The following is a 23,450-nucleotide window of genomic DNA, read 5'->3' as shown; positions in this document are numbered from 1 at the left end:
ACAGTGTTAGTCCACTCCTGCAGGCATCTAATAGGCAGCACTGTGCTTGGGGGGGGGGGGGGGGGGGGGGGCAACGTTGGATGTATGGGAGTGCAATACCACAAGCTGGTAATCGGTGGCACTGTGCAGTACAGAATACATATTGGGAGTGGAGCCAAACAAACCTTTGCCATTGTTACGCTGCACATGGGGAAACACTGGTTTGTGAATCTGGGCTTGGGTTTTGTATAAGAGCAGATTTAGAAAGTAGACCTGTTCTATATATTCTCTTAACACATGCACACACCTCATTACATTTGTTACTAATCAAACATATGTAATGGAACTCAATTGTTTCTGCACATACAATGTTAACTGCAGGCATTTATATTATTGAACACAAAAGTCAATTCCTTAAACCCATGTGTTCCTGTACTCTAGCAATTATAGGGCAATGCAAGAGGATGGCTGGGAGAGAAAATGAGGGGGGGAAAAGTAAAGGCAGGGTATTTGCTACCGACCCATTCCATCCGAACCCAAACCCAAACCAATTTGCAGTATTTCAATTTGTCTTCAAAGCCCTAACTGCTGTATTTGTTTGGGGTGGGGGAGGGACAAAGTATGCCAATGTTACAAACAGAATTACTTACCAAATGTCGGTGTTCAAATATTGCACAATTTGTAATGACAATTTTAGATAACTATTCCAGCTGGTAATTTGACTTACTCATACACTAATTATGCTGATGACACCCAGGTGCTGATCCCCCCCCTCTCTGGTGACCATATATCCGACCTCAAAACCCTTAATTCCACAATCCAATCCTGGATGGCTAAAAACTGGCTTTCCCTCAACAGAGAGAAAACAGAACTCCTGCTGATTGGGGCCCCTCCACTCTGGGGAAACTAGATGAACAATACCAATCCTTCACAGTAGATCCCTATCGCTGATCCAAAGTCATCAAGACGCTGGGCGTATACATTGAACCAGACCTATCCATGAATAGACAGGTCAATGCAATTGCCTCCTCTGCAGGGTACCACTCTAAAGTCCTCAATGCAGCCAGACCTTATCTTTCCCAACCAAACTGCCTCACCATAGCTAGGGCAATAATTGGGTCAAGGCTTGACTACTGCACTGCCCTCTTGGTAGGCACCTCCCAAAAAACCTGGCCAAACTACAACTAGCACAGAATAATGCCTTCAGGGCCTTACCAGGCATCCAAAGACGTGACCAGGTCAGGAGAAAGGTCCACTGGCTCCCCGTCAAGGAGAGAATTACCTTCAAAACACTCGCCCTGGCGCACAAGTGCCTGCACAGTCGTGCTCCATCTTACCTAGCTCCAAGGATCAGCCTGCACACTCCCATTTGGCCCACCAGAGCGGCCTATACCAACAGAATCATTGTACCTTCTACCCGCAGAGTGAAAGCGGGTGGTACAAGCTTCCCCAACATGGCGGCCACGCTTTGGAACTCCCTTCCCCCTTCCATCAGGGGGATCGACTCCCATGCAACCTTCAGGAAGGCCATCAAAACTAGACTCTTTGTCTAACAACTTATGTTATGTGAACTGTAACATGATTTTGACAATGTACTGCTTTTCTGCCTAATTGTCTTGAAACTGTCATGAAAATGTCCATTGTTAACCGCAACTAGTTTCTGTTTCCAAGTTTCTGCTGGGGCCACATTCATGTAACCCTGAATCAAGCCTTCCTATAGCTCCTCAATGCCTGAGGGCTGCAGTGCGCTTTACACATGCAAAACTAAATAATAAATAATGACAGCAGTCACCACTCTACGCCATTATTAGGCATATTGACAGCATCCTCACCAATGCAAAAACGATCAGCATGTGGTTGACTGCTCAGTTTGTGAACAGAAATGTCACAGGAAATTATGGGCAGGTGAATTTGCAAACTCCAGAGACCCCCCCCTCCCTCATGTGTATTTCTCACTGATGGGATATCTGCTAATTGGCAGAACAGCAGATGGATAACTTTTGGATTTCCATCACTGCATGAGCTTATTTTAACTCTGTTTTACCTGTGGCTTTGGGACAGCATTTAATTAAAGATAACCCAGTGGAGCCCTTTTGTGCTGCATCCTCTGGTCAGAAAATTGCAGGGTGATAAGTCCTCTTAGAGCCCTGTCCCTCTTAGGAATGTTTGAGGGTTAAGGCTATGCAACTATGCCTTGTCATGGGCAGGGGATAGTTGCGCTTCCACAGTACAACTCCGAGCCAGTCCTGGCCTTGGAGGTGAAGGCAGAAGAGGAATTCAACCCTTACCCCTTCCCCTTCCCCTTTGTGGAGGCCTACAATTCAGCAGTCTACCTTTGTCTCATGCAATGCCTATTGGTCCAGATAATTGCCAGTCTTTCTAGCTTTGTAGAGCCAGTAAAGCAGACAAGCTGCAAAGGGCCAAACCTCAACTAACGCTCCATGTCCGCGTCATAATCTTCGGGACAGAGATACACAGTGAACTACCCCTTTCAGACTCTGAATCTAGTGTTCTATGGTGGCAGCAAGGAGTCTAGGAAAGAGGGTGATGTTGATGGACCATTGCGAACACATGCAAATTAACGGCTTGCTTCTGCACCCAGGTGGACGTATTGCCAGAAACATGTTCAATCCTTATCGCGGAGGAAGACAGCCATGGAAACCTTGACACAGAGTGGGACACAGAGCTGGCAGACCCAGTGTGGTTGACACACAATGGCTCAGCACGGAGAAAATGGGCAGGGCTTAGTCCCATTCTAAAGCTTTTTTCTGCACAACAATGCCCTCGGGGGGGAAAGTGGAAAACAGATTGGCTAGGGAAAGCTGACCAATGGCTGAAGGGGGGCATTGAGGGTATAAAGTAGGAAACAGGAAATTGTGGGTTGTAAGGGTGAGGTCAGAGGAGACAAAGGAGGAAGACCAAGAGACCAGCATGAGGAAGGCGAGACATTGTTTTGGTCAGTGTAAGGGTACTGCGGTGCGAGTTTGCATGTTTTTGTAGTGAGTGTGTAGAAATGTTAGTGTACAGAGTGTATGTGAAGCATCCACGCTTTACGTACTGCCAAACATAAAAACATACATTTTAGTTGATGGGAGTAATCCTGTAACAGTTTGCAGATCACTTTTATTGAAAGCACATTTCTGATCCCCTTCAATCGCTAATGTCACCACAAGTGTGGATTAAAATAAAAATGAGGTGGCTTCACAATACTGTCAAAATAAACAAACAAAAAGTTCATTTGTCATATCTTGCTATATGCCACCTCTAAAAGCAAGCCAGTCCACCTTCATATCACGAAATGGTGATCCAGTGGGCACTCGCCGAATATAGTGCTTCAGCTAATGGATGTACAAATCTCCTACAATTGTGTTTTCACCTACATTTAAAAACAGTTTAATCACCCCTGTAATAAAAATACATATAAGAAGGCATATGTAATACAACAATGAGGTGCATACAAATATATATGAATACAGGCATGCTAAACGTAAACTTACAATCATTTGCCTTACATACAAAGCAACATAGGTTCATGCATGCCTAACGTACAATACGCACACTTCCAGTTCCAAACATAGGGCCTCATTACACGGTAGGCTATTAGCACCTTGGTCCATGCCGGTAAAATACCGGCACCGCCTTGGAGGAAAGGGGAATTACCGCCCCGCCAACCTTGAATAGGGCGGTAATTCCCCCTTTGCCCTTCCCCATTGCCCATTCCCATTTTTGCCCCATAGGGCATAATGGGAATGGGGAAGGTGCTAATTACGGTACCGCAAATTGCGGTACCGTAATTAGCACCCTGGTCCCTTTGCAGGTTGGTTTTTAACGCCTGCTAAAAAGCAGGCGTTAAAGTACCAACCCGCAAAGGGACCTCGTAATCAGGCAGTAACGGGTTAACGGTCACCGGTACCTTTAACCCGTACCGCCTTCCGTGTAATGAGGCCCATAGTGTGCATGAAGACTGTACCAACTCTACACCTATACTTACCAACGTGTGGCTTTAATAATGCAGCAATACAGCAAATACGCACGCATGTGTTATGCCTTATACACTTACATCACGGATGTTTGCAAATATTAACATATAAACTTTCACAGCTCAACATTACCAAATAGACAATCCCTATAGAACTTACCTGGGGTTTCATTTTCAGAAAAATATACTGTGAAATTCATCAATTAAAATGTCTCTTAAATACATAATGTAGATCAAACAACATACAGATACACCCCATCGTACTTGCGTTCGCATTTGCCATTTCGCCATACATGCAACGTATTTGCCCATGCATATTAAAAATATAAATTACTTCAATTGAAAACCAAGACTTGTGCAGATGCAAAGTACTTAAAACATACAGGTGTATGCAGTAAATTATATATTTTTTTATTTATGCAATGGTTAACAAATCAGTCTTCTGTATCACAAATTTCAGTTAATTATATGCATGAATAAAATTAAAAACGAAGACAATAAAACATAAAAAATGTATTTCATTCTAAACAATGCGTTTTAAAATGCATTAACACCATAAAAAGAGCTATGTCTTAAGTTAATATGCCATCGAATTCGTACAACACAGGTCAATCAATGTATAATATCCTCCACCCGCTTCATTATCTCTTTCCAGATATAAAAAGCCCCAGCTGTTGCCACCGTTGAACTAGCACAATAGCTATTGCTCCAGAATTGGTCAGAAGAAATAAAATACTTATGATATTTGTCCAAGGCGTACCCCTTATACTACAAATTAATTTGAACAAGTAAGCTCTTATATATAGCCTACATATCCTTTTTCATGGGAATCCACCTCCATCTACCCAAATGTTCATTAGTAGGAAGAATATCAAATCTTAAAGAGGTGATGAAACGCCTTAGTTGTGAATTAACGTGTTTCGTCAAGTACGAGCAAGGCAAATTAGGAGTAGAACTCTGACCTGCATATATACAATTATTTTTTTTTAACCGTAGCAGACTCTAATCCGCATCCCATACTGCAGTTTTACTATTTAAGGACTGCAAGGTGTGGGGCTGTCCAGCAATTCATTAATGGTCATGCCAATCGCAGCCAGATGACAATAAGTGGTGCCCTGAAGACCTGTCATAAAGGCGTTTTTCGCAGTCAGGGATGGTTTGGCCACCAATGATGAAAGGGAGCCCGCTCCAGCAGACAATATGGTACTCCAAAGTTTGCACCGGAGATCAGACATAGTGAATAAAGAGAGTGAACTCCCAATTCCAACCTAAGAGGCTCTAATGGTATAGACTGTGGGACTCCCAAAATGTATCATTTTACCCTCCAATACCTCTAACCAAGTGTTCCTATCCTCAGGTAGGATTATATTGCAACAGTTCCTTTTATAGAGGAAAAACATCAACATTAAAAGAAGATGAAAAAGGTATAATGTTTTTAATGCTACAAAAGAAATTTATAAAAGAAAAGATGCAGGTAGCTACCAACTTATTAGTAATAGCTCTATACCTAAAATGTAAATAAAACTAGGTACTCGCGTACTATACATACCAAAATATTGATATGAAAGTAAGCAGTAGCATCAAATGTCCTCAAAATTAAAACCTAGTAAACAGCACATTTTATAGAAATGTTGATACAAATGTCTAAATAAATGTTAATATGTATAAAGCAACTAGGGTAATATTAATAGTACAATATACAAAATGTCAGTTTATACCTAACAATGTTAAAATACATTAAACAACACTTGTATAAATCATTGTATCCATTATTTTATTTCAGCAACAAAAACAAGCATGAACAGAAAGCCAGAAAAGAAAAAGGAAGAAAAAAACACAGCAAACATACCTAAAAATAAACCCCATAAAAGCACACATATTTAGACAAAAGGAAGTTCGAATAAACAATGTATTTTGAAAAGAACGACTTGCAACACACATTTATTGAACGGGTTCAAATCACACCAACTGTATCCACCATTTTTTAAAAAGAAGATGTACAAAAAAAGCAAACAAAATAACTAATACACTTTAAAGTACTCCCAATGTTACCACGGAGGCTACCTGCATCACATCTCACTAATTGATTTCACCATGCCTAACACCTAAAGTTAACTATTTAAAATGAGTAAAAACACTAATCAAAATGTATTTCTACAGTACAATCTTTGCCTATCAAAATACAACCTTCACTGCCTATTAATAGTTCTAGCACTGCTTTAATAATTAAAAGTACTATTACAGCAGAAATTAAACATACTTCACCTAATGATAAACATACTACTATTCTAATTGTTCAAAGTGCACAAATCCAAAAAAAAAGAATACAAATACATTGCGATTTACTATTACTATTTCAACGGTGCAAACTACTTTTATTAAATCCAAAAGGAGTGTGGGAGCCCCCCTACTGAGCACAAACATTGGTCAAATACCCTGTTCTACGGAATTTGTTCCACTCATGCAGGTCTACAACCACATTTTAGCTACCTGCGCCCTTCACACATCAGTCTTTGTTCCATCCACAAGGGCAGTACAGCACCAAAATGCTTGTCAATTCTCCTCTGGATAAGAGTACCATTAGCAGCCCCTGACATGTGTTTCGGCCTTGTTAGGCCTCCTCAGTGAGATGAAGCTGAGCCTCTCTAAGCACACTGAGCTGACGGATCAAAGACCGGAATTAAGGTATCCAACCATATACTAATGACACGCCAGTCACGAGGATCCAAAGTCATATATTTATTCAATATTAGCATTTGATCAAATGGATCTCAGCGCCCCACGATGTGCAAGAAGGACACCGTGAGGGGAGAGAGAGAGTACAAGTATAACAGGCACATATACAGCAAACTTCACAGCATTAGAAGGCATTGTCCCAGCCCCCTTTGTCCAGACATCAGGCTAGGGTTCAAGGGGTTACTGCGTAATTCATTGTACTAAAACATTCTACACTCTTGTTGCCAGTGCCAAGACAATTTACTATCTGAGAACCGGGTGCATCTGGATGGAGGAAAACATTCCTTGCCAGCCAATGTTATCTCTCTGTGCTAAGGTCAGACAGTTCTGAAGCAGAAATGAATAACAACTCCCGCGGGGGAGCACATACAGCCATGTATAATTCTTTCTAGCTGCCTGCTATAATGGCCTAACTAGAGAGAAAGGCACTTGGGTTTGCAGATTACTTGTGCTTCAAGCTTCTCTCATAAGACAAAACAAATCATGTGGCAGCCTGGCATTCTTAACCATGTAAGCAACTCAAAGTTCACGCAGCGGTCGGTTACTGTGCTCAAGCTGAAAACCAGAATATATATAAAATGGCCTCCTTTCATAAAATGGCTTCTCAAGCAATGATTTCAGGTTCACATGTTGCTACATTGTTTCATGATGCGAAAGTGCTATGAGTGGCCTAGGCCAATCTATAATCAGACGGCATAGTTGCATTTATATTTCTACAGAGCAAGGAGTCCATGTCTGGAATAACCTTGGTTACTTAGGGTGAAACTAAAGTTTCACAAAATTCAAAAGGAGTGTGGGAGCCTCTCCACTGAGAACAAACATGGGTCAAATACCCTGTTCTATGGAATGTCTGCCACTCAGGTGAGTCTACAACCATGTTTTAGCTCACCCCCCAAACAAAATCTTCCACTTCTACTTCCATTTCTAAAAATAAAACTTCTGATATAACTAAAACGACAACAACTAATGTCCCAATAACAAATCCTATAACATCAGAAAAATAACAAAGTTTTATCACTTTTAAGTAGTAGTGTTTTAAAAAGTAAAACAAGCGTAGCACACACAAAAGATATTTACCTATCACTAGTACTCCTTTAACTTCTACATCACAAACTTCAACAACTGAATAAATATCACAAGTAAATATTTTTAGTACTGACACTAGTCAAAGCATTTCCTGTGCTAGTACTTGTAAAATCAAAAAGTAACAATCCAAAAATATAAATACCTTTGGAACAATTATATTTGGGAAATTAAGATCTTGCATTTAGGACTATTTTGAAAACCCTGCCCCAGATGATAGGCAACATGTAAGTGAAGTAATTTGCACCATCTGCTAATCAGAATTAACAAAGGGTAACACGAAAATATAATTTATGAAATTCTGCAATGTTTGCGCATATGCAAAATAAACATGAGAAAATCTATTTGAGAAATGTTTATAAAATTCAAAGTACCGAACAAACTTCAACAAAAAAATAAAACCGTTCCAATGTAGTTCTAACACAAAAATCAAATACTAAAAGACGAAAAAAAATGTACACATTTAAACTGTACAAAAAGAAAAACTACCTCGACCATCAAAGTTTCTAAAACATAAGTTGGTGAAATTGTGTCACTTCCAAATTTACAAACTATTGGCCCAGGGTATGCTTATTCTTTTTTAGGCTCCTTAAAATGTGGAATAATCGAAGTCAGAGAAACTAATGCAGATACTTGTCTGCAAACATTTAGATATGATCAATTAAGACATGCTTTTACAAAATAATAAGTAAAACCAAATATTTTAAACAAAATAGTATACATATGAAACCCATGTAAACTATTACACCATTAACATTAAAAAGCACACAACACAAGTTTTGTTTTGTGCTTTATTCTGTATAAAACAATAGTTTACAATTTAAAAAGATTTAAAAGTACCAACATAAAAGTCAAACAAATATACTATTTAATATTAATAACATAACCCTACTATATTTCCTCAAATTCTGGCAATGTGTGCAATGGTACCCAGAAAATATTTAAAGTACATAAAAGTATTCTTGTTATAAGTAAAATCATATTTAATTGGTATTTTTCTAAAAGCTATTATACATAAATACACTAATTGTAATTTTTAAAAGTGATATTTTCAATTGGACTCTTAGTCAAAGGTTCTTATTAAATTTGAGGTAAGGGAAGGCTTTAAGGGGTGATGTGGAGGCTGTCACAAAAATGATATTTCTATTTTGAAACAAATAATTTCCATTTTTAAAAAAGTACATCAAAATTACGAAAAACGCACAGGTATATTTTTTATTAAATATATAATATGAACAGTGCTTACACATATTTCACCAACAATAACTAAACGTTAAAAAACACATGAAAATTTGAAAATAAAATGTTTACAAAAGAGTCACGGTTAAACCAACAAAAACACTACAGTGTACAAACATTACACATAAGGTAACAATTTAAATATCTATAGATTTACAACAAATAGTTATATTTAAATCAAATATCATGGTAACCTTAACTCACCCAAAATAATAACAGTTTTCTATGAGTTTGATTTTTAAAGTATATCAAACATAAGTAAATAGAATGTATACTATTTTAAAGTGCAACATCTTTTTCTAATAAGAAACTGATGAGTATGAATGCTAAGGATTTCAATCAGGCAATACACCCTGGTCTCAGCCTAGTATGCAGCGCACACATTAAACACTTATTTTATTACGTCTATAGGTTCAATATTCTGAGTGATATACCACTCATATCACACCCCTTCTCAAAATATCCCCAGGTCACAATGGACCAGGAATCAGGCTGGTTGGTAAAGGTAATATTTATTTATTTAAAATTCAAATTAAACATATACTTTGAATAGGGAGCAGCAATCACCAATGTGGTGACAATAACAGATAGAAAGGTATGCAAGGCAGCTAAATTCACTTTTAGCAACACAGAATATAAAAACAGAGAAAAGAACAGTTTTGAAAGATAGCACTTGAGTTAAGATTTCCCCCTGCAAAATTCCTTAACCCACAAATTAGCAATTCTAAACAGATATAAGGAAGCAGTAGGTATTCAGGAATAAAGAACAGTGAACAAAATTTAAATACCACCTTCCCTCCCCAAACAAGCGAAAACGGGTTTGAAATCTTACACTTTTTAAAATGACATTTGAAAATGGCTTAGCAAAAACAATGAAAAGTGTGCAAAAATCCTAAATCAATACAAATCTCTATGGGAGCAACATTGAACAGATACCAACAATCATGAGCTATAGTTTAAGCAAGAGTTAACACTTTGAATCGGAATGAAAGGTTGAACATAATTAACAAAAATCACACATATAAAACTTTGAAAAAACGCGGATTCCTGCCTAAAATTCCCCAAACGTTTTATAAGAAAAATGGGTGAAATACACTGATTTTTAGTGCAGTTGTGTTGGGATGTAGCTACAGGTCTTATGTATAAGTCAGAGTTGAAATGAAGTCTATAGCTTTTGAACTGAGGAAGATATTATTAGAAAAATTGGGCAGTGAAAACAGAAAAGAACTCAGTTTGGACAAGAAAATATTTACTTTAGTTTACTCTATGACTAGAGCATTCCGGCTAGAATACCAAGGAGGGACAAAGTAAGCTCTGGAGCTGATTCATGACTTCAACACCAAATCCCCAGTGTCCTTTCCTGGCGGAACCAGTCAGATCACTCGAAATAGGATGGATGGGTTAAGATTTACACAAGATGAAAATGACTAAAGAAATGGCGCTTAGCAAGATAGATCAAAGACAGGATTGCAATAAAGATTCTGACAAGCTTACAAGTTATTAAGGTAAGGATAAGAGGGTTTAAAGATTGGGATGAAACAAAACAAGGCAAGGTATGCCATGATTTTTCTATGCTTCCTATTAATACACAGTCCACTTTAATTTAAGATTTTGGACCGTCAAGGGTTCTGGTCATCACACAGATCGGTCTAACCAAGGACTGCAGGGCACATCTGGTGGGATAGGGTCAGCTGGGCGGTTCTGGTCACCTGGACTGGCACCTCGGGTTACTGCACTGGACTGCACTGGTTACTGGAGATCAGTGGTATGGGGAGTTTGTAGCAGGCAAGCCTTTAGTAGTAGCACGCCAGACTGGCTCAAAATGCTTCCCTTGGATTTATGGGATGGTTTCAGAATTTGGGCCTAGCTAAAAATGGAGTTTAGCAATGCTGAGGCCTTAGCTTGGTAAGTAAACTCAGGAATCAGGAACAAGGATGGAGAATTCAGGAACTGGCGTGGCTGGCCCCTTTCCTTTCAAATCGACCCTCCCAGGTCCAACTGGGGTCCTTCCTCTCCGACATCTTTTTCTCCACCTGTGGTGTCCCCCAGGGATCTAATCTCTCTCCCTGGCTGTTCAACCAGTATCTGGCACTCCTTGCCCACCGCATCGCCGCTCTCTGCCCTAATTTCCAGTGCTATGCGGACGATACCCAGCTCATTTTCAGGCTACCCTCAGCCTCCCCCTCTCCTTCCCTCATCTCTGACTGTCTGTCTGCTATCCAGGAATGGTGTGCCGCCAATGACCTCTGCCTTAATGCCAGTAAGACTGAGATTCTACTCATCGGTACACCCACTCCCTCCTTCCCTGCAGCTCTCTGGCCTGCCTCCCTTGGCCCCCTCCCTGCTCCTACCTGCAAGGCAAAAAACCTTGGGGTCATCTTCGACTCCACACTCTCCTTCTCTCCTCATATTTCTGACGTCGCTAAGAAGTCACACTACCAGCTGCACCTCCTCAGAGGTATTCTTCCCTTCCTCTCCTTCCCCCAGAAGCACACTGTCTCCCGAGCCCTGGTTCTCTCGAAGCTGGATTACTGTAACAGCCTCCATCTTAATCTGCCTGCCTCCACTCTCCGCCCTCTGCAACTCATCCAGAACAGAACTGCGAGACTTGTCCTTGGCCTCAAGCCCAGGGACCGTATCTCTCCAGGACTGAAATCTCTACACTGGCTCCCAGTGGCTGCGAGGATAAAGTTCAAAACCCTCTGCATTGTCCACAAGGCCTTCTGGGGCCTGGGTCCTAAATACCTTCAACTCTCTCTTCCCAAATATCTTCCTTCCCGAGCCCTTCGCTCATCCGCCTCCAACTCCCTCAGGGTCAGCCGCTTCTCCAAGCAACGAGCTGGGGGTAGATCTCTCTCCGCTGCAGGGGCCTCCCTCTGGAACAGCCTTCCTGCCTCCCTGAAACTTGAGGAGAACCATCTCCGGTTCCGGAAGCACCTCAAAACCTTCCTCTTTGCTTCTGCTTTCTCTCTCCCTCTCCCCTGCTGAACAGCTAATATCCTTCACTGAAACTGCACTGATTCTGCAAATGGACCACTCTTAACGGCCTCGGTCCTGGGCCCAGCCGCTCTCCACTTGCACTGATGCACTGGAACCCCTCTGCACTGCGGGACTGTCTCTGTATCCCTACAGCCTCCCCCCCTTTCCCAGCACTTGTTCTGCACTTACCTTGCACTTGCCACCAGCTGGCCCTATTTATTTATTACTTTACGCCACTTACCTTGTACTGCACTTCCCCCCCCTCCCCTTCCCCTTGCACTTTTCCCCCCTCCCCCACCCCTGCACTTGCGCGATCTGAATGACACCTGGCCTAGTAGGATCGTTGTCCGTCTCCCCTTGTTCCTCCCCTCCCTGCCTCGTCGCGCCTTGAAACACTTGTGTATAGGCGCGTTACAAATGCCATATCATATCAGGGCGTCACGCAGAAAATCAGGATGAAGTCAGGAATCAGTGTGTCTTTTGTGTGCTGTGAGGTTCCCTTATTTATCATGCCAAATGATATCACTAAATTATATGGCAGGGGCAGTCCTACAACCCACACCCATGATGCTATGATTGGGCAAGAGCATAATTTCCACTTTGCTCTTTGCTGGTTGGATAACAGAAAAGGGTTTCATGTTTTATGGTGTTACTTTTACACTGTCTAAGAACCTCCCCCAGCTCCTAGAACCAAAATCTAATTTCCCCACAAATACATATTTGTACAGTGATGACCTCTGAGAAAATCAGATGCACAGGTTACATTTTTTGTGGGTCACATTTCAATCCAAATCCCCAGTCTGTGGGACCTGGTTAAGGCTTTCTGTGACATTTTGGCAATTTTAATCATGAAAGATTTGGTCTAAAATTTCCCAATTTTGTACATAGATGCGCGTTTACCCTTGGGATATGTGTACAAAATGTCATGTGTACAATTTCCATACTTTCCCCACAAACTGTTATTCTTCACAACTTATGTTCCTTATGCAGTACTGGGTTCAATCACGTTTTCAAAGAAAGAGCATAAAATTAGATTTAAAACTACCAACTTTCAGATTTTTCCTCATTCTTATGGCAAAGTTAAATGTCTTTAAAGTTCAGTTACAAATAGGCATTTAAACACCAAATGTCCTTTGCACTTTTTTTTCTTTCAACTGGCAGCAGCTGTCAAATTCCTTTGAACAACAGGGTGAGGGGCCTCTTTCTTTGACTGAAGTTTCCTGCCTTTCACACTTGACAGGTGAGAGTCTTAGCTTGCTATTGTCTCAGCCTTATTCAAAGACGAATGTCTGATACACTGGGGAACCCCCCCATTGACCTGGGATTCAAAGCCCCCATGCTCGCAATTAGCATTTCCTGCTCCAGAGGTTTATGAGGTGTCACCCTTTCTCAGGGCTGGCACTCTGGGATAGCACTTTGTTTTTTTTTCTTTGACAGTTTGCCATTCAGCCTGAGTTTTTGCTTTGATGTATACTTTTAAATCTTAACTTTAAACATATAGAATTAAACATTTTATATGTGTATTTCTAACAGTAGCAAATCCTTTCACATGCTTGAATAATCAAGCCTTTACACAATGATATACTTTTAAAATAGGCGATTTTGCTGATCATTCAGAAAATGATTGCAAGTATGTTAATCGTATTGTCTTTCAACATGGATCTTGCTTTATTATAATACACTTTACAGGAAAATTCAGCACGTGTTCCGACACAGGTCTTTAAACTGTCTCTGGATATCATGGGTAATGCTCGGAAAAGGCTTGCATATTGCTCGAAATAGTGTACTCAATCCTTTTAGTAGCTTTGGAGGTTGAGGTGTTCATATCAATATAATTAAAAACACATTATATCTCTACCTATAATCCACCTGCAACAAATGTATTACAAAATAAAAAAATAACTATTTCAAAAAACAAAATGCACTTAAGAATACATTTTAAATAATACACATACAATAAATAATCTAATGTACATTAAATACATATGCATTTAAAAAATATAAATACATTTAAAACATAATAAACAGTTCATCACCATACACACTTACAGCATGTAATAGTGTACACATAATGACACCCTCGCAGCTTTCACGATGCACTTCTACCATAACATGTACTGGTGTGCCCATACAGTATTAAGACACCCTGCGTGCTATCATAATACAGCTTGATCACACTTGCAACATATATTTGCATACACATACAGTACCTAGACACCCTCAGAGCTTTCACAATGCACGTCTCAATTATGTAAAACACCCTAGGAGTTTTCCCATTGCAGCTTTAGCCACACTTAAAATATGCATGTGTACACATACCGCAGACACCTGCACCTCTCACAATGCACCTAGATTCACACTTGCAGCTTACGACAGTAAACCCATAAGGAGGTACCCTCAGAACTCACAATGCACCCATTTCCACAACAGCATATAATGATTTACCACAATGCACCTATGCCGCACTTACATGTGCAGGTATGCTCATACTATTATGTAACGTAGGTCTTGTACAGCGTCCTTTTGCCAATATTGGTGGCCTCGCCGGGCGGTAGTAGGGAATTAGCTGCAGGACAAATAAAATATATACACTTTGTACTTTCAAGAGTGATTAGGCTCAGAATAGCTATATAAACCTCGCCCTTGGGTTTTACCACGAGTCATTGGCCTGCTAATCTTGTAAAACGACCGTGCTGTGCTCAGGCCTTTAACTAGGTCTTAAGGGTCCATAACACCTGGCACAGCCTTTCGGACTGGACCTATAAAGCTTAATTGAGAGTGTTCTGTTTATTCATATGCTCATGTGTTCGTAATGTTCCACATTACGAGTGTTCTGCCTATTTGTGTGCTTATGCCTGCTCACGATATTACACATTACAAGCTTTTTTTAAAACAACTCCAGAGTTAAGTGTGTAGGTTCTAAACATTGTTTCCCCTTGGAGATTCAAGTCTTAAAGTGAAACAACTTCCTTTATTTCAACCTCTTCTAACTTATTGAGTGAATCTAACTTAGAGTGAATGGAAGCACAAGGTGTCTCGGATTGGTGCCTTGCTACTTCATAAGAGTTTCTTCCATATGGTACATCTGTGGGAATACATGTAGTTACCTGCTCACTCACCTGAGGGCCAGCACCCGACATTACCAGGATTTTGCCACACACTAGAACAATTACCGAATTGTAAGGCAAAAACTCTTATTAAAAAAATATATATATATATTCTACTTCATGCTATGCATGAAGCAAAGGATGTGCGTATTAGAACCTTAACACTCTTTGTGTAAACATGTGAGAAATGTTGTTAACACAGTTATGGTCACTGGGCAAGGACCATTAGTTCCATCATCTGAGGGGTCCAGGTGGACCCTGTCCTGGTGCCGTTGGCACCCAGGCTCATGTGAAAGTGTGCTGTGCACACTTTTTTCTGGTGCACATGTTATTTCCTCCCCTGCAGGTTCCCCATGTGCATCCAGGTCGGGCGTGGCCACAGAGAAACATTGGGCTGCACGTGCAGCATCCTCTGGGAGTGGCAAGGTGGGGCCACAAGGCAGAGACAAGGGGGCGTGGCTGGGACCAGGCTATTTAAGCCTACCCCGCCCGCATGCAGGCGCTTCGCTTTAGTCTGCTTATAGCAGCGTAACTCTCACCGCCGCCTGAAGCGCTCTTACCCGATTCCAGCAATACCATCGCTTAGAGCAGAGCTTACCTGACTCCTGCAACATAATCTCCAGCGCGCATCTTACCTGACTCCCGCAACCCTGATTCCAGCAGTCACGGCAGTCGAGGTGCATCCTCACCTGTTCTGGGCGTCTAAGCTACACGGGAGCTCATCTCGCCCAGCAGCCTCGCGAATCCATCCAACAACCGCCAGCTGCCTCTCGTCAGATGTCACCAGGCCATCCCTTCAGGAGAAAAGGACAAACAAGGTTAGAAACAACAAAGACTTTACGCTAAGGTTGTGCGCAACTTATCCCTAGTGCTTGACCTTAGAACCCAACTTACCTTCTCCATTTGGACTCGCTCCCAACACTGCGACTCCGCTGGGCCTTTCATCACCTACTGGGGAGAAGGAAAGACATTACAAGGGTTACGTACAATAATCACGGAAAAAACACATTGCAAAAGGATACGCCAATAATCATTGCTGTGGATCAGCCACTGCTGCTCTGGGCTGCCACGCACACGGACCAGTGAAGAAACTAGGTCCATTAAAGGCGCCCCTGCCGTTGATAAGCAGGACGGAGAGCTCATCCTCATAAATAAACAGGTGAGACTATATGAGTAGATGCATGCTCACCTCATTCTGGGAAGAAGGGTTTGAGGGAAACCACAGTCCAACCACAGCATTCTCACTGCCTCTCAAATTCTCTCAGGGGCAGTGTCAGCAACCAGCAAAGTCCACACTATAGGAGCTGGGGAAGAAGTCTGATCCAGGGGAGTCAAGTCCAGGGAGGGCTGCAACCGTGCCCTAACGCTCCCGCAGAGACCAGGTGAATGTAACAAACACAGAAGAAAACTTAATTTGCATTAATCGGAGACTGCAAATTTGGCTTGGAAAGCAAACCCTCTTGAAATTGTAGAAGCTCACATAGGTTTTATGAAATAAAATGGCACTGTATAACTTGCAATGTGCTTTTATGTTGTGTACAAAGGAAATACATCTCTGTGAGGTATTTATAAAGAATACATCAGAAGGTGCACAGCCTGCAGTGAATGCTAAATTGTTACCAACCAAATGGGAACAGGATATTAGAGTGAATTATAGCCCGCTTTCACTGTATTCAAGACCGAGGATGGTTAGATTTAAATAAGAACAAATAGCATACACAGCACATAAAAAGGCAAAAATGCTATGTAAAACGGAGAACATTCCCCTGCAGTATTTTGTAAATGATAACAAATAATCTGAATCCATAGCTTTTCCACAGGTATAGTCAACTGAGGCTACGAACCGATACACATATTTCATAGCCAGACAGAGAATGTATACATCAACACCTATGAAAGCCATGGATATCTAAAAAGACAGATTGTGATGAGGGAGTTTAGCATTTCCCTTTCCATTGAAAAGATGCACTTCCATTGTACAATAAAATGTTAGCAATATTGTATTTAAGTGATGAGACCATATATTAGATACTCCCAAAACAAGAGGGTGCAGGGGGAGGCATAAGTCATTTTTGGTGTCATCTTTGATGTCATGGGTGTTAGTGTTAGCAGTGCACAGTGTTGGCGCCAGTAATGTTGCTTAGTTTACCATAACTGGCACATTTCTGGGGTTGTTTTACTTATAACCATAATGTCCCTTTCACAGAGTTTTTTCACTGATATATACATTACTCACCATAATCGTATTTCTGATGCTTCTATCTACTTAGATTCACATGAGAGAGAGATACTTGCCGATAAGCAGTGTGCAAGGAAATGTGAATTGTAATGCATTATTCAGACATATTTAATTATTATTATTGAACTGTTGTGTAACGGCATATATGATTTTTTTTTTAGTGACATCTGCTCATGCATGCTAAGGAACAAGTTACTTACCTGTAACTGTTGTTCTCCAGCATGGGTCTGGCATGGATTCACATGCTCATGAATATTCCCCGTCGTCAGGCTGGGAATCCTCGGTAAAGAAAAAAAACCAGTATCAGTTTCGTTTCTGATCTGTCTTTCGTAGTAGTAACCAATCACTGGTCTCTGCGTCATACTGACCACAGCCAATGACTGCCCTCTACCTAAGCACCGCCTCTGGCAGCCATCTTCAGATTTGGAAGCACATGAAGTGGCAGTATGACCAAGTGAAGAGCCGCAGAGGGGTAGGCGGGAGGGTTCGCATGTGAATCCATGCCAGACCCATGCTGGAGAACAACAGTTACAGGTAAGTAACTTGTTCCTTCTCCAGCATGGGGTCTGGCATGGATTCACATGCTCATGAATAAAGAATACATAGCAGTACACACATGCACAACCACGGGATGTGGCAAAGGCTCAACATTAAGCATTACATCAAACTCAACATTAAGCATCTTACCTCCTCACCAGGCTCACCTCAGGCGAACAGGTTGCGCAGCACTGCTTGGCCGACCCTGGAATCCTCCCTGGAATCCCGATCGACGCAGTAGAATTTCGTGAAGGTGTGCGTCGACCTCCACGTAGCAGCCCTGCATATGTCCAGCAGGGGCAGACCAGAAAGGAACGCCGTGGTAGCTGCGATCGCTCTGGTGGAATGAGCTCTCGGACGGCCAGGCAGCGGTCGGTTTGCCAACCGATGACAGTACATGATACAGCCGGAGAGCCATCTGGAAATGGAAGCCTTCGAGAGAGCCTTCCCCTGATTGACAGGTCCAAAGTTCACAAAGAGTTGTGACGTCTTCCGAAAACACTTTGTGCGGTCCACGTAGAACTTCAGCGCTCTAGCCACATCCAGCGAGTGCAAAGTCCTCTCAGCCGGCGACAAAGGCGACGGGAAGAACACAGGCAACACCAAGGGTTCGTTGAGATGGAAGTCCGACGGTACCTTGGGCATGAAGGAGGGGTGCGTCCTGAGCACTACCCTCGTGTCGTGAAAAGTCAAGTACGGGGCCTTGCAGGAAAGGGCCTGGATCTCTCCCACCCGTCGTGCGGAGGTGATGGCCACAAGAAACGCTGTTTTCCACGACAGAAACTTCAACGGGGCCGAGTGCAGAGGCTCGAACGGAGGTCCCATGAGCTTGGTCAGCACCACGTTGAGCTCCCACGCCGGGGCCGGAGCCTTCACCGGCGGGAACGATCTGAACAGTCCCTTCATAAACTCTTTCACCAGACGATGAGACCACAAGGACGTCCGCCCCGTGGTTCTGGTGTATCGGGAGATCGCAGCAAGATGAATCTTGATGGACGCGTGTTCCAGTCCAGCTTTGGCCAGTGTCAGCAGGTACAGCAGTACCTGGGGGGCCGTAATCCGTAGAGGGTTAATCTTCTGTGCGTGGCACCAGACAGAGAACCTCTTCCATTTGTGTCCGTAGCATTTAAGAGTCGAGGACGCCCTGGCCTTTGCAAGAACCTCTCTGCGGTCGGCCGGTATGTCGTATCCTCCAAACTCTAGCGCTGCAGGAGCCAGGCCTGCAAGTTCAGCGATTTCGGATTCTGGTGGAGGATGGCGCCTCCTTCCCTGGAGAGTAGATCCGCGTCCACCGGCAGCTTGATTGGCGGGGACGTTGACAAGTCCAGAAGGTCCAGGAACCATATCTGCCTCGGCCACGCAGGTGCGACGAGGATCATCCTGCACCGTGACCTCTTGAGCTGGTTGACGAGCCGGATTAGCAGTGGCAAAGGAGGGAACGCGTAGAGGAACAGGCCCTCCCAGGGGAACGAGAAAGCATCGCCCATGCTCCTCGCCTGGGGAAACCTGCTGGCGAACCTCCGGCACTTGGAGTTCGTCGCCGTCGCGAACAGGTTGATCTGGGGTGTGCCCCACCGTCGGAAGAGGCGATCCACTAGATCCTGCCGTAGTTCCCACTCGTGGCACGAGCGCAGCTCCCTGCTGAGTGAGTCGGCGATGGTGTTTATCCCTGCCAGATGAAACGGCACCAGAAACATCCTTTGGGCGACGGCCCAATGCCACAGGTCCTGCGCCTCCTTGGACAGTGCTGGGGACCTGGTTCCGCCCTGTTTCCTGATGTAAAACATGGTGGTGGTGTTGTCGGTGAAGATCCTCACCACCTTGCCCTTGAGGGACGGAAGGAAGGACCTGAGGGCCCAGAACACTGCACGGAGCTCCAGGACGTTGATATGGAGGGACTTCTCCGTCGGGAGCCAAAGGCCTCTCGCGTGCAGATTTTCGGTGTGCGCTCCCCACCCTTCCAGGGAGGCATCCGTGGTCACTGTCTCCTGGTGGTCTGGGGTCCGGAAGTCCATGCCCGCCGTCAGATGCGCGCGGGTGCCCCACCACCGGACCGCTCGGCGGAAACTCTCGTCGAGTGTGATCCTCTCCTCGAAGCCGCCCGTCGTTTGGATCCAGCGCGCGTCCAGGAACTCCTGCAACGGGCGCATCCGGAGCCTGCACATGGGAATGAGGTAGATGCAAGAAGACATCATTCCGAGGAGGGACTTGATGGACCTCACCTTGGCCGCGTCGGAAGCCAACATCCGCTGTACCTTGCCCAGGATGGACCTGGTCCTTTCCTCCGACGGGGAGGCCAGAAGGGACACTGTCGAGCTTCGCTCCCAGAAACAGTGCGTTTTGCGCGGGTACCAGGTGGGACTTGGCGTAGTTCACGGAGAATCCCAGGTCTGTGAGAAGTTGGACGGTCCTTGCCGTGTGCTCCACGGCGAGCTCCCTCGTCTTGGCTCGGATGAGCCAGTCGTCCAGGTAGGGGTAGACGTGGATCCCCTCGCGGCGCAGCTGCGCTGCCACCGGTGCAAGGCACTTGGTGAATACCCTGGGTGCCGACCGTAGTCTGAAGGGGAGGGCTTTGAACTTGTAGTGACGCCCTTGGACCACAAACCTGAGGAATTTTCGGTGCCCCTTTAGGATGGGAATATGGAAGTAGGCATCCTCCAAATCCAACGACGACAGGAAGTCTCCTTCCTCCAGCTGACCCAGGACGTGCTGGAGGGTGACCATCCGGAACTTCTGCGCCTTGATGAACTTGTTCAGACGTCGCAGGTCTAGGATGGGGCGCCATCCTCCCGTCTTCTTCTTCACGAGGAAGTATCTCGAGTAAACTCCGGAGCCCCGAAGCCTCTTTGGGACGAGTTCGATGGCGCCCTTCCTGAGCATCGCCCTTACCTCCAGGAGAAGCTGAGGGACGTGAAGCTCTTTCCTGGCCACGGGGGGGACGCGCGGGCACCTTCTTTGAAACTCGAGCGCGTGGCCCCGGGCTAAGGCGTCCAGGTGGAGATGGACACCCACACGCTGACGAAGCTCGCCAGCCGGCCTCCCACCGGGGTGCTTCGGTGGGGGCCCGACCCCACGGCCGGTTCAATCCTGTTTCGACAAGGTTTGCCGCCTTGACCTCCTTGGCGACGACGGCGGGGTCCGCCAGACTTGCCTCGTCCTCTGTAGGCCTCCTGAGACGACGAGCGGGCCGCTTGACGGTAGGTGGAGAAACCGCCGCCGGAACCTTTGGAGGCGCCCTTGCCTCCGCTGCTCCGAAAGGGCGTCCGTCGTTGCTGCAGAACCCCAAGGGCCCGGGCCGTTTCAGTGTCCGCTTTAATGGCCTGAAGGGAGTCGTCCACTGTTTTCCCAAACAGGTTGTTCCCATCGAACGGCATGTCCAGGACTCTGGTCTGTACGTCTTGACGGAAGTCCGTAGCCTTGAGCCATCCACGCCGCCTAAGGCACACGCCGTTGCCCAACTGGCGAAACCCAGTGTCGGCGATGTCCGTCGCAATAGTGATGGCGTGGTCCGACGCCACCTCAACTTCCTGTAGGATCTCCAGGGCATCCGCCCTCTTGTCGTCCGGTAGGAAGTCCAGCAGGGGAGCCAGTTTGTACCATAGCTCCCTGTCGTAGCGGGCCACGATAGCCAAGGCGTTGGCCGCTTTAATCGTCGTCGCTGCAGACGAGATGATCCTGCGTCCCATAGCGTCCAATTTCTTTCCCTCGCCGTCCGGTGGGGAAGTCGATGTGGAGGCCGCACCCCCCCGCTTTCTTCCTGGCCGCCGCGGAGACGACGGAGTCCGGGGTAGGCTGCGTCCGGAGGCACAGGGGGGCCGCGTCCGGGTCCCGGTACTTCTTCTCGTACCGGTCTCTTCTAGCTGGCGTCGTGGAAGGGTTCTTGAGGAGGGCGAGGCCCTCATCCCAAATGTCGTCCAGTAGAGGCACCGCGAGGACCGTCTTCCTCTTGGCCTCGCGCCGTTGATAAAGGAATCCTTCCTTTTTCTTCTCCTCAGGGCAGAGTTGGAAAAGCTCGGATGCCCTGGCGATCATGGAGTGGAACGATCCAATCTCGTCGGGCGGAGAAGCCCTGGTGGGAGGTGACGAGGGTAGATCCTCGTCGTATACCTAGTCGTCCGTGCCCGTCGCTGCCGTGTCAGTCCCCGTATCATCCCCTCGGGTGGACGGGGAGGAGGGCTGGACGGGGCGCGACGGCTGAAAAGGAGGTGGAGGGTGAATCCTTCTTTTCTTGGGCGGGGGAACACCAGAAGGTCCCGGTTCAGGATCCCCCGACGGGAGAGGTTCCTCCGTCGGCAACGGTAGTCTCGTCCTTATCTCTGAGCATAAGGACTGTATAGCCAACAAAATGGCCCCCGAGTTGTCTTGCGGCGCTGGCAGAGGGGAATCCGACGGACGATCAGGGGCCCCGTCGGCACCCTCGACGATGTCGTCGTCACCCGCGTCGGGATCCATCCCGACGGGCCGGTCTTCTTCCACGCCAAGGCCGTGGCTTAAGACCTCGATCAGCTCCTCCTCCGAGGTTGAAGCCGAATCTACGACGACGCCCTGCCCCCCTTTTTCTTCCCCGCCGGGGATTTCACGGGGGTCCTATCGATGGGCACAAAAGAGGACTTCCTCCGAGGTGGCAGGGAGACTCTGAGCCCCGAGGTCGCCACCACTGGTGTAGCCTCCACAGGCTGAGCCAGGGTCGCCGCGACAGTATCGATAGAGGGCTTGGCCGGATGGATTAAGGCCTTCACCACCTTAGGTGCGCTCACCGCCTTATCCTTGAGGGGGGGGGGACACTGCCTCGCTCCCCCTCCGATGGGGCCTTCGAGCTCGACCGGGGCCTCTCCAGGAGCTTTGCCGGGTGCTCGCCCTTCCTCTTACCCGACCCAGTTCGTTGGCTCGTGGCTGAAGGTGCCGGGGAGGGTGCGCCCTGCCTGGTGCCCGTAGAGCCCGACCGTTCGGCGCTCCCGGTGCCAGCGGACTCGCAGTGCTTGGCCTTGTGTTGGACCCCCGTCGCCGGGGCGTCCTCAAAGGTCTTAGAAGACCGCTCGGATTTCTTCCTCTTCTTCTCGCCCGACGGGCTCTTCCCTTCCAGCCAGTTGGCGAGACGTTGATGGCGGTCCTTCATGGTCCGCTCCGACATGTTGCCGCAAAACGCACAGTCCTTCTCCACGTGCGTCTTGTCCTCATGTAAGCAGTAGAGACAAAAGGAGTGTTCGTCCTCCTTAAAGACGTTCTGCAGCTGGCATCCAGAGCAGACCCTGAACAGCTTTCCGGGCGTCGAGCTTTCCTTCTCCTGGGCCATGTCCGGGCCTGAGAAGCTTCTGGAGTCCTCCAAAGCGTAGCTCGACGAAATCTTCACCCTTGAGGGGCGCAGACGAATCCGACACGGGTCCCCGTTGATCGGATGGAGAGTCGGTGGAGCTTGAGGCTCTTTTGACCGAAAAAAACGAAGTTTTTGAGCAAAAAACGTGAAAAAAATAGGACTAACGCTCAAGAGCAATAGCACGAGGATCCCAACACATGAACGTGCGGTAAAAATCTGAAGATGGCTGCCAGAGGCGGTGCTTAGGTAGAGGGCAGT

The 23,450-nt window shown here is 45.6% G+C and overlaps 1 protein-coding gene and 1 pseudogene across 1 annotated transcript in view; both read right to left on the bottom strand.

Annotated features, from left to right (window-relative positions):
* Positions 1–23,450, bottom strand: part of GRHPR (glyoxylate and hydroxypyruvate reductase) — a 315,324-nt gene that overhangs the window by 134,862 nt on the left and 157,012 nt on the right. The window lies entirely within an intron of this gene.
* LOC138515686 (exportin-5-like) overlaps positions 1–23,450 on the bottom strand; it is a 33,303-nt pseudogene that overhangs the window by 5,486 nt on the left and 4,367 nt on the right.

Source organism: Ambystoma mexicanum, chromosome 6q (genome assembly GCF_040938575.1).
Source record: "Ambystoma mexicanum isolate Mex_15411 chromosome 6q, UKY_AmexF1_1, whole genome shotgun sequence".
Classification (NCBI taxonomy): Eukaryota; Metazoa; Chordata; class Amphibia; order Caudata; family Ambystomatidae; genus Ambystoma; species Ambystoma mexicanum.
Note: the sequence above shows the minus strand (reverse complement) of the source record. Positions and strands in the feature narration are given on the sequence as shown.